Below are 12,187 nucleotides of genomic sequence, written 5' to 3' on the forward strand. Positions count from 1 at the left end.
AATAGTTTTCACTATAGTCAGGCTTTCTACACAGGAATCGTGGGTTAGGACTATAGCTACTAAACTTCTGCGGTGGTACGCATTTCCTCTGGCCTGTGGGTGGATGGACTGCAACACACTGATGTCTGGTTGTCTAATGTTAAAATCCACATTTGTTCTGTCTGCCTCTCTGTTCTGCTTGTTGAATATGCATATGCATATGCCTTTACCTTTAGCTCTGTGTTCCTATTCCTAAAGGATCCTCTGCTGAGAAAGCGCCTCAGGCGCAGTCGTACACGGAGAATGAGATGTCAGTACGATGACATGTTCCCCTTGTTTAATTGAGGGAAATAAAAGAGAACAGTAAAGAGCAGTATGAGACAGAGCGCCACACATGAGAAGAAAATAGATCAGAGGAGTACAGAATAAAACAGGACATGGCCCTAATACCAGAGGAAAACAAGAGGGAGTTGAAAATATTACAAAGCGGAGGCAGCGCACAACACCGTGAGAGAAGGGAAAGCAGGAAATATGTAGTGCTGAGAAGAATGTTTCAATGTCACGCTGCTGCTGGCCATGTCTGCTTGTCTCATTGGTGATTCAGAGGGCACCTCCTTCCCACCCTGAGACCAGCCAGACACAGTTCAAATGATCATTTCTCCTTCTCTTCTTCTCACCTTCATTCCACAACGTCTCTCTCCAGACTCGGCTTTGTGCTCATATTAAATGTGACATCCGACCTTGATCCTGCTGTGTTCCGTTTTCAGCATTAATTACTTGATTTGTAGGCGTATAGGGTGCTGTTTACCCAAACCTGCAGGAATAGAGATCAATGCTCCAGGGGCTTTGGTAGTAATTTCAATCGGTGGAACATTGCGCGCTCGATCGGTCAAACGTTCCTCACTCTGAAATTTAAGTAGCAGCATGGGAATATTGCTTGTACGGACTCCAAATGTTTGAATAGCAAGAACAAAAGGAGGGCAGCAACTCTCTCGTTGCAGTGCTGAAGATAGATTAGACGTTATGATGGGTGAAGATTAAAGACAAAATCCACTGCAGAATTCATATTAGATCATTCTCTTTGATCTTATTGTCCAGTCTTGTACGGTCAACTTTGAAAAGTGACAATATATACAGAAGGGTTCTATGAAGCAACATTTTGAAATGAACGCATCATAGCATGTGACTGAAGAGAGTCTAAATTGATTTAGGTCCAGACTGAAATATCTCAACAACTATTGGATGGATTGCTTTTACATTTTCTATTTCGCATTCATTGTTTCCAGAGGATGAATAATGCAAAGTTTAGTGACCCCCTGACTTTCCTCTAGCCACCATGAGGGTGACAGTTGTGGTATTGAATGAAAGTTCTCATCATCTATTGGATTATGGATCCCCATAAAAGTTGATACATCATTTTAAATATTTTCATTGATCCCTTTTCTTTTACCCTGGCGGCATCATCAGGTTAATATTTTAATTGTCCAATCGGTTTAAGACCGAATACCTGCAAAACTAATGACATTACCAAAGTGACATGTTGCGTAACATCAGCATGTCAACGTTGTCATTGTGAGCGTGCTGCTGTTAGCATTTAGCTCAAAGCAAAGCAGAGCTGCTTGCATGATGGCTGGAGACTTTGCCTTTTAAATCCATGAGGACACAGATTTGATAAGATTTTCCATATTTAAATACAAATGTAGACATAACATCCAAAATAAATCAACCTGAGGGAACCTTCAGGACTGCTGTTACGGGATGTTTCTTTTTCTGTCTTCAGTCTTTTCTCTTGCTTTTCCAAATATATATTTCTTTAACCATTTTACCCTTTAATAGCAGATAACATTAGATGCAGTGACTTTGCAATTTCTTATTAATGAAGTTGAGTTAATGCCCTGGTCTGACCAGTTTCACCCAAAGAGAAGTCTTGGAGTTGTTCTGTAATTCTAGCATTGATGGAAGTGGGAGGCTGGCAGTGCTGATCCAGTACCAGTCCCCAGGGTACTCCTCTGGTTCAGAACAAAGTTTCTTGTAGAGAAATGTGAGCGTGGCTCTTGCACCAAGTCAAAGTCCAATCGGCTATCTCTTGACAATAATAATGATTAATATCCTCTCCTTCTGAATGTATCGTGTTGCTTGAATATCGATTGGAAGGGAATTCATTTATTTAGTTTTCTTATTTTGGCTCATCCCCGCTTAATGTTCACCTCCTCACCTTCTACTTGTGTTTCTATTGCCATTTCTCTCTCACCATGTTCTGAACTTAATACTTGCCTGTATTGCTGGAACCGTATGGAATCGTTCCTGCCGCTTTCCACAGTACAGATTTGATGCATCTATTTTCTAGCAACACATAGAACTGCTGTGAGTGAATGATACTCGATGAATGAATGAAACTCCTGTTTTACTCTTTTCACTTGGAAAGGAAAGTTCAATTCAGTAAAATAAGTTTAAGTTTATTTTAACTGATCTGTACGAATAACTTAAGACGAAATTAAAGTACAAGATAAATATATTCTTTAACAAGACCTCAATATTTATAGTCTGACTAATAATTAAAAACAATTATAAGAGAACAGTATTGTATTTCAAAATGATGGATGAAGGTAATTAAATAGCATTTGTGAAAACAGGAAATTTTATTGAAATTTAATTGAACAGGACACCGTCAACAATTGTGTTTGTTTATGGGGACAACGCAAGACTTCCTGTGTGTCAGTAGGGTTCATACCTGCGGTGCAGATCTCTTTGAATTTTAAACTTTATTGATTTAGAAGAATCCCGTCAATTTTTCTGTAGAGAGATGAGACTGAACAGTACTGTATGATAAGAGAATTAACTTAATACGTATTTGAGATATACAATCCATCGCAGTGAATGTTTATCTATATATGTACGTATGGTCTGATTTTTGTCACGTAATAGTTGCAAGTAGGGACAGTTTTGAAACACTATCACTTATCTATATACATTAAGAGACATTCAAGACATTCTGTTGCAAATCATTGGGATGTGAAACCCTGAAGACAAAACTTAAACCAACATGGAAACATAGGAAAGCATAGTGAGAATTATGATGAGTCATGTCATTTCTTACATTAAATGGTCTATGATAGAACATGCCATCATGGTACATTCAACAATTAATCACCCTAGCAACAAATGGATAGCGCAGGGGTCGGGAACCTTTTTTGGCATGGAGAGCCATAAAAGCCAAATATTTTTAAATGTATTTCCTTGAGAGCCATATTTTTAATGAAATTGAGTTTTAAGTATATCACGTCTCCGAGTACTAAAAGCGCTATCAGTGTTTCCCCTACCATTGTCTGTAACCCCCCACGGAACCCCGCTTATGTTATTTATCTAATTTATGTGCACGTTTCTGTGTCTACTGCACGGGTGTCAAACTCAAGGCCACAATTATATCCAGCCGCGAGAAAATATCATGTCTATCATAACTGGCCCGCTGGTTTTGGTAATTAAATCAATGCATGGCACAACCACAGGAAAATACATATTTGAGGAAGTATCTAAATGTGTTAGAAATTAAACTGCCCCGGGACTGACAACAGACAGAGCCTGCGATGTGATGAAAAGAGCACCAGGATGCTCTGGAGATGGAACATGTAATAAGCACCGTAACACAGACAGGAAACTTTCTAAGAGTCAATGTAAGTCTTTTCCTGAGGAGATACATTCTGAACATGGCGGTGCGATGGCTCACCACAGATCTCTGGGACGAAAAGTGTGGATGTGAGCTGGCCTGTTTGTGCGACATAACGAAGCATCTCACTGTTAAACCTGCAGCTTCAGGGCCGTGTGATCACGGACATGTATGATGCAGTGAGAGCTTTCCAAGCCGAGCTGCCTGTGAGAGACTCTGATGCAGCAGGAAACTTTGGTCACTACGTGTTTCCAAACACTGACAAACCATCTCCACCGCTGTGTTCCCGACTGCCATGAACTGCTCAGCAATCCGTTTGCAGTTGACGTGGAAACAGCACATGTGAACATCCAAATGGAGCTTGTTTACCTCCAGTGTAACGACACACTCAAAGCAAAGTGTGACTCTGTGAGCGCTGCACAGTTTCCAAGCTTCACCCCCGAAACGATGCCTTAATGTTGGCCCTCTCTGTCATTGAGTTTGACACCCCTGGTCTACTGCTTGCTTTGCGCAGTTTCTCCTCTGCTGTTTCGAAAAGTGCAGGGCTCCGCCCCCTACACACACTGACACGCACACAAAACGCACAGACACATACACACACGCACACAGTTACAGTCAGAGATGGAGTGGAGGAAAGGAGAGGGGAGAACTAAAACAAAATCCGCTGCTAAATGTTTTACTCTAAATGACACAGTATAATTATATATTACTTGTTAATCATGTTTAAAAATGTCAGCTCAAAATTGTCTGCGAGCCATATCTCGTCATCGAAAGAGCCACATATATGGCTCGCGAGCCATAGGTTCCCGACCCCTGGGATAGCGGAACATTTCTGATACGGGCAGCAGTCATGTTGACAAGAGTACACGCTACATTTCCACCAGTGTGACTGTAAAGAGAACTTGTAGTTCAGTGACTGATATTAGGATAGTAGAACATATGTCTGAAAACAATTGGCCTCATTTGTAAAATGATCACCTGTAAAAGAATATTTGGTTAATTTGTGATAATCTTTACGATGGTGTTTCTGTGGGGCCGTAATCGGTGCTACAGACTCAGTGCGCAGAGATTAAAGAAGGATACCAGATTAAGGACACAGATGGTGGTAAATGAGTCACATACTGAATATATCCCGACAATCTCTCTCCCAGATGAGATAAGCAGTCAGTTCCATCATTGCTGCATTGATTCTATCACAGCAAACTCCTTCAAGGTGAAGATGCTCCCAAGGTTATCTCTGTGCATTGTTTGGAGGAAGATTGAAATGTTAGTGTTGCACACGAGATGGATTCAAACTAAATTTTGTTCACATAAAATAGGACTCGATCTGGCAGCCAACGGAAAGCAGCAGATATAATAAATAATATTAATAACGATATTAAGTTGACTTTGAGAATAATTAACCTCATCACTTGTAAATAACCTTTCCAGCTCCCTAGTACAAAGTGTGTGTAATGTCCGATTCAGCCCTTGTGTGTATGGAGCTGCTCATTGTCCGGAGAATTCCCGGCGAGCAAGTGGCCGTGTTGATGACAAGTCTATTACTGCTGCCGTGCATCCGGAAGAAGACAAGCATCCAAGGTTAAAGAAGAAGGGTCACTTACACAAAAGCGGAAACATAAAAATTGGAGGGATGATTAGATTCGGGATCTTTTGTCAGTACGGGCCAATGACAAAATGGTCAGACATTTGACAGACAGATGGTTGTTTATGATCAAATTACAAAGCAGCTATGTTATCAGCGTCATGTCCTGCTTCTTGCACGCTCCACCCAGCCGTCACTCCTCGCCTAAACAACACTGAGTAGTATATTGAGAACACTTCTGACACGGACAATCTCCTGTTCTGTGCTACTTGTGTGAAAGGGAAACTCTGGACAATGTGCACAATTGTTTTCCAAGTGAATAGTATTATAATGGTTATTGAAGTTTCTCCCATTGGAATTTACGATCTCTTTTTCCCGAGCGATCTACATAACCCAGCAGCATCAAGACAATGAGCTTACAATGCCCAAAAGTAAAGCAGTCAATTTCACTTAAATTATAAGAGTAAAGTCAATCTTTGCTGCAAAATGTCAGTGGTCTGACAGCACAGCAGCCAGCTCAGGGCCTAAACCCGTTTTAACTAAACACAGCATTGACAGCCTCTCATTGAGCCTCCAACCAGATATTCTGCAGAATACCCAAATCTCTCCAGCTGGAAGTACATTAATACTCAGTTATATCATGTGGAGCTGTGAGTACATTATGATTCACCCAAACAATGTAAGTAGAAGATGATTAGTCTGATAGGGAAGTCTGCTTTTTCTGTGGAGGGAAGGTGAATTCATATTATTCTACTCAGTGAGGTGTTTAGGAAGACGTGTGCTCCAAACCTTTACCTTATTGCCATACAAACACATCCAGTGTCATTCAACTTCATTGAAACAAATGTTAAAGCTGACGAGACAAATGCTGATTTTCTGAATGATTTAGCATCGCACATGAAAACACTCAAATACTGCTTTACCTGACTTGTGATCAGTGTTAGTGCTAATGCAACTAATGCTTATTTAGACCTTATTACAGATTACATGAGCAAAGAATTTATGCAATTCATGACTTAACAAAACGTTTCTTACCATCAACCCAACATTTACTTTTGTCCTCCGTGTTGCTGAGTAATAATAACTCGGCAAGTCAAAATGTTCATGTTCATGTGAACTTCCCCAGTCGGGAACAAATTGTCCGCTCAGTCAAAATCCGCACAGGATAAAGATCTCCATGACATACTGTACATGAGTCTGCTGAAATGTATGCTAAGTGGAATGGAGACTCTAAATTGAATTAAATATGTATTACCCCCAGGGGAATTTGCTTTGAAATTGCCTGTACATGTGAATGTAGCAGCAGGGTTAAATGTATGCAGTGATTCCTCATCATGCATTCTGAAATCAACCTCTGTCAATCAAATACAGATTATTATTATTATGTTGAGGGCATGTTCACCTTTATTCGACAGAGGACAGTGTAGAAATGGGGGAGAGAGGGGGGGAGACAGGGAGAGAGAGAGGGGTGGCTCATGCAACAAAGCTCCTAATGCCTTAACCAAATCTGGGACTTTGCGGTTAAGTAGCAGCGTTGAAAGCATTTTTTTTATTCTATTTACCATACATTTAGAAAGCTGTGCCATTTGTGGACTGCAGAAAGGGATGACCGAATTTCAGTTGGACTTTAAACTATTATATTTCAGTTATTATTATGTTCAAAGAAGATTAGAAAGGCCACACCACACAAAGGGGCGTCAGCTGGTTTAGCCAGAGAAATAGTAGAAAATGCACAAAAGCACTTTTTCAGTGCACACACTATTGGGGAGAAACTTTAATTGGATTAATCGGTTTGCCATCTGGGAACTATGGAAGCAACACTTGACTTGCATCCATTGTTGTGTTCTGCTTCTCACTCAGTGAGTGCTGGGATAAGCTCAGGATCTCTGCAATCCTAATCAAGATAAGATTGGTAGATGGATAGACTTTCCACCTCATTAATCTTTCAATGGAACTTGAAGGCAGAACATTGGCTGACTAACATCAGTGGAAGTCGGGTCAAACTGAGAAAGTTGTGTGTCCATCTGACAGTTTTTACAAGCTGTAATACACCACTGGATAAATAAGAGAGAATATTTCGTATTCATTTAAAATGTTGATGCAGAATTGCTTTCAAGCGGCATATAGATAACGCTGGACAGGGCAGAAAACATGATTGCTGATGGTACTTTGGGTGATTACAGGCCTCGGATGTTTGGTTTCTTTGTTATGGATGGAAACCTCTGCTCAGTCCTCAACTGCTCAGAGCTAATGTGTGGAAGCTTCTCTCTCCACTTAGTGAGTTGCAGTTCATACCAACGTTCACTTAGATTAATATCAGAGGCTTTTGTTGGCCAGTTAATTAACGTTGTAATGACCATCTCTGAGCAGGCCTCTCCCTCTAGGAGCCTGGTGGCCAGAGACGCGTCTTCACAGAGATTCAGCTCACCAGGTCTGGCTGCAAGATTATATAAACTGGTGTCAGTCAGCCAGTCTCTCTCTCCCTTGTCTTCACCCCTGTTTGGTTTGGTTACATTTAGTTTATCATTTCACCCATTAACTTTTTATGTAAAGTTAACTTATTTTTAGTGACAACTCCTGGGTGGCCTTTGTCCAGCCTTGAGCCTGGTTGTGACAAATGTTGCCTCGTCCATTGGGGATAGTTTGTTAAGAGGTTTGTTTGATGCTGGAGGTAGTGGCAGGCGCATGGTGTTGAAGAGGTGTTTAGTCCAGCTGTGTGCTGGTTTTGGCTCTGTGCTTTATTGCCAGAGTTGCTTTGGTCTTTGGTTTTGTTCTGGTTTTGCTCTGGTTTCTGGGATTGAAATATGCAGCATGTGTTTTTCTGCAGGAAGCGTTGTAGTTGATTGTGCCGTTATGCTGGAGCGGCGTTTCCCTTTGGATTGTGTCCTTTTTTGTTGTGATATGTCGACATGGTTAGTGTCAGATGTTTGCGGACAACTGTCTTGGGACACATCTAGAGGATTTTTGTGGGGTTGCCTTCAGGTCGCTTTACAATTCTGTTGGTTTTCTGTGCATAAATGTATTCTTTGTCAGAGGTTTTTGATGCGCCAACAGTGGCATTTGTGGATGGCTGTAATAAAGGCTCAGTTAGTATAGTATATTCAAATTTAAAATTGAGTTATGACACCTTCATGCATCAACCCAACTCACCATTACATAATTCTATTCTATAGAAGTCTATGAGTAGAAAAGTATTTTTATGAAACCTCACAACTCTAAAAGTTGATATCTTCCTTTAACCATTTGGAGTTATGTTTCTGGCCACCCAGCGAGAGGAAGTCCAGTATTCACCAACTTCTGGCTCTTAAACTGCTACATGTACTACTTTCTTAACTAGCTTGTTACTAACTGTCTGTTTTTCCGTTTGGTTCTTATACAGTGGGTCAATCAGAGTTTTTATTTTTATTAAAACAGCTGCTGCTGGAAACGACGATGATGATTGAGAGTGAATCAAACAGTAGAGTTGAAGCCGTAAAACCAAAACAATGAGCTGGTAGATGCTGAAACGTTGTCTGTGATAATTCTCTGTAAGTGACCCAAAAGCACATTTCATTCATTGTTAAAAAATAAGGATGTTAATTATAAGAACTGCTATAAGAACAGATTGAGAATCACGTTTCCCTCTACGTATAGTTCATTCTTCACAACTTAACCATCCGTTGACAGTTCTCTGCAGTTGCTGTTTGTGGACCGGACCCTCGTTGCGTTTATGTTTTAATGTGGCAAAATGTATCTCTGAATACCTCCATACTGCTTTGGATTCAATTAAATTCCGAATACACTAGGAGGTGAATTTGCACCTGAACTCGTCAATAACAAAGTTCAGTGATCCAAGACGCATGCTGATGTGAGGTATGTAGGGTAAACACACACACACAGAATTACAAGTATTTGGTGAATTAAACTAATCTGTCTAAATCTCCCATCTGCACCGTGAAAGTTCACTATAACTTCCCTGCCTGTTTGTATTGCTATTGTTCAAAATGTCCCGGCGTGTCGCGTGCATGTCGCGGTGAAGGTCTATTAATAGTCATGTCTTTGTAAGAGCGTGGCTGAGATACAAGTAGACAGAAGCGTGACACTATTGAGACTATCTTTACAAGAGGAGACAGAGCAGTGTGTTAAAGAAGGACACCATTAGCTCGATAATGAGACCAATGGAGATAATAAGAAAGTGACACTAAGCACAGCTACCTTGAGAACGAAACTGTAGAGCTAAAGATGGAGAACACACGCGGACCAAGCTCATACATTGGACAGATATTGTCCTTGGAAAAAGTATTATATTAGGATTCCATGAAGAGCTAACCGGATGGCACATATCTAAAACACTTTGGGGACACGTTTACCTACTTTTTTGGAACAAATATAGTCTTTGTGGGAAGACTGCAATTGAGTGGTAGCTTTTGTTACTAAACAGTGTGTGAGCTGGAAAGAAAGTCAACACCTATAAGTAATCAGTGTTATTGTTCAACTCTACCATTTCCCCCGTACACGTAGTCATTTTGAAGCTACCAATGAAAACCTCATTACACCTAAAACAGGTTATTAGCAGCAACATATTGGTTGGTACTAACCTTAAAATCCTGTCAAACGATGCCAGGAAAAAAAGAGCAGTGGGAAGAAGAGCAGTGATAAATCAAGCGCGTGGAGACAGACGGCTGCAGTAAACAGAATTATAGTTTGATGAGGCTAAAATCTATACTATATTATTGACTTGTGTTAATGTACTCATAGGGACTGATCTCATTGCGGGGCAGCTCGGATATCGATTGCCTGACTGGAAATCCCATTACACACACTCATTCAGCGCCATTTGAACTGCTCAAGGTACAATGGATTTACCTGCGTATCAGATAGGTGCATGCAGCCTCACTGAGCAGCCGCTCTTCAATAAAGAGGCAGTGTTGGATGTTTTGAGAGGCCTCTGCAGGACACTCAATTGACTTGTCTCTCTTCATTGTTGACACATGTTCCCTTTAGTAGTTAACAATGCTTGCAAAAGTCATTGGGAATTGGGACGTGTTCCTTTAAATTCTGTTTATTTCCAACATTTGCGGTGCTTTTTAGTTGCCTGTTGCCATGAAAATTAGAAGTGATTGGTTTGGTTGAGATTTTGTTACGTCTAAGGTGATCAGAAAGTCCAAGGGTTTGATGTATTGTGGTGGGGGTTGTTTAGAGGAATCACCCACATCAAAATGAACATTTATATACATGTTTTACCTGTTCCCTTGAATTCTTGCAGAAAACGTTTTCCTCGTATGCCTCCACGATGCGTTTAACAGCAAAACTTCCGTAACATTCGTCTCACGGTTGTGAAGGCGTGCTACTCTTTCGTGCAAGTACTGATTATACAGAAGTGTTTTAGTATTAAGGTTTTAGCGAAAAAAGTAGTGACCATACGAGTAGATAAATGTGGATTGGATTATACTGCACGAGTTGTGTAAGAGTTTGTAAACTCAAGGTAACACGGGCTGAGTAAGTGATATACAGATTGCCATTTAGTGGGTGAAGGACCCCTTTAAAAACCAAGACACAGATAGTTAAAGGCAGAAGACAGAGGGAGGGTTTAAGGCAGGTTAAGCAGAAAGAGTGAGAAAGTTAAACTTAAAAAAAGTGTGATGGTCAAAGAGACCACGGGACCTTGGAGGCAGTGTAAACAATAAACATATAATCTCTCTTTTCAGAGCTCACTCCCACACCAACACACACACATACACACACACACATACAATGCCGATCAAATTCTCAATTTCTCTGTTTGCCCTCTGAGGAGAGCCTTTGAACAGGGCAGATTCATCTTGTACGCCCTGACCTCCAGCTTCCTTGCTCACTTCTCCATGGAGATCACAACAGCCACTTCTTTACTCTCTCTCACACACACGCACACACACACACACACACACACACACACACACACACACACACACACACACACACACACACACACAAACATTGCAGATGGGAGTGGGGTGTAAACACAAAGACATTAACTCACCACCACCGTACACGAAACAGCAACAGACCTCTTATATGTATCTATAGGCTGTATTTCCTCCCTCATAGAGGCCCAAGCTCTAATGCATAGAGGATATTGATCCATGCAACATAGTACAACCGTCCCCAGAGCAGCTCAAGATCAGATTTGTTGTGTGTGCCCCTACTCACATCACATCGTGCCTTTTTTGCTGTATATTTTCAAACCCAAGAGAGAAAGAAAGTCCTAATGAAGTCCATGTGAAGAGTATTGCCTGTATAGCCTGCAGTATTGTATGTACATGTATCCTATACTAGAATTGGATTTCTAACCCAATCAGTTGTGTGCCAATCAAACTGAAACGGAAAGAAAGTTTCTTTTTTACCCTCTGAAAGAGTAGAGATGTTATCTGGAGGGATACAGTACATGTTGATGTATTAATAATGTAATACATTTTATTGGTACAGCACTTTTCTGTTTTGATGGTGGAACAAATAATTAATTTGTTATTCCATTTATATCATTTAAATCAGGCAATAAAAGTTCACACTTTCTTTTTTTTCACCAAAATGATTATGTGTAACTATTGTGTAACATTTACATTAATGTTTGCTGGTGAATTGCAAACTTTTTGTCGCGTTATCGCTATCAATCAAATAGTATGAAACTGCCAACAAAAGAGTGTTTTTGCATTATGTGCATGTTCTTACTGTACATGTCTACATGCTCTTACTGTACATGTCTGCATGCTCTTACTGTACATACTGTACATGTCTGCATGCTCTTACTGTACATACTGTACATGTCTGCATGCTCTTACTGTACACTATGTCTGCATGCTCTTACTGTACATGTCTGCATGCTCTTACTGTACATGTCTGCATGTTCTTACTGTACATACTGTACATGTCTGCATGTTCTTACTGTACATGTCTACATGCTCTTACTGTACATGTCTGCATGCTCTTACTGTACATACTGT

The 12,187-nt window shown here is 40.5% G+C and overlaps 1 protein-coding gene across 1 annotated transcript in view; it reads left to right on the forward strand.

The window, feature by feature from the left end:
* The window catches only part of LOC115023769 (neural-cadherin), a 312,681-nt gene that overhangs the window by 289,312 nt on the left and 11,182 nt on the right, over window positions 1-12,187 (forward strand).

The sequence above is a fragment of the Cottoperca gobio genome, chromosome 3 (assembly GCF_900634415.1).
Source record: "Cottoperca gobio chromosome 3, fCotGob3.1, whole genome shotgun sequence".
NCBI classification, from domain to species: domain Eukaryota; kingdom Metazoa; phylum Chordata; class Actinopteri; order Perciformes; family Bovichtidae; genus Cottoperca; species Cottoperca gobio.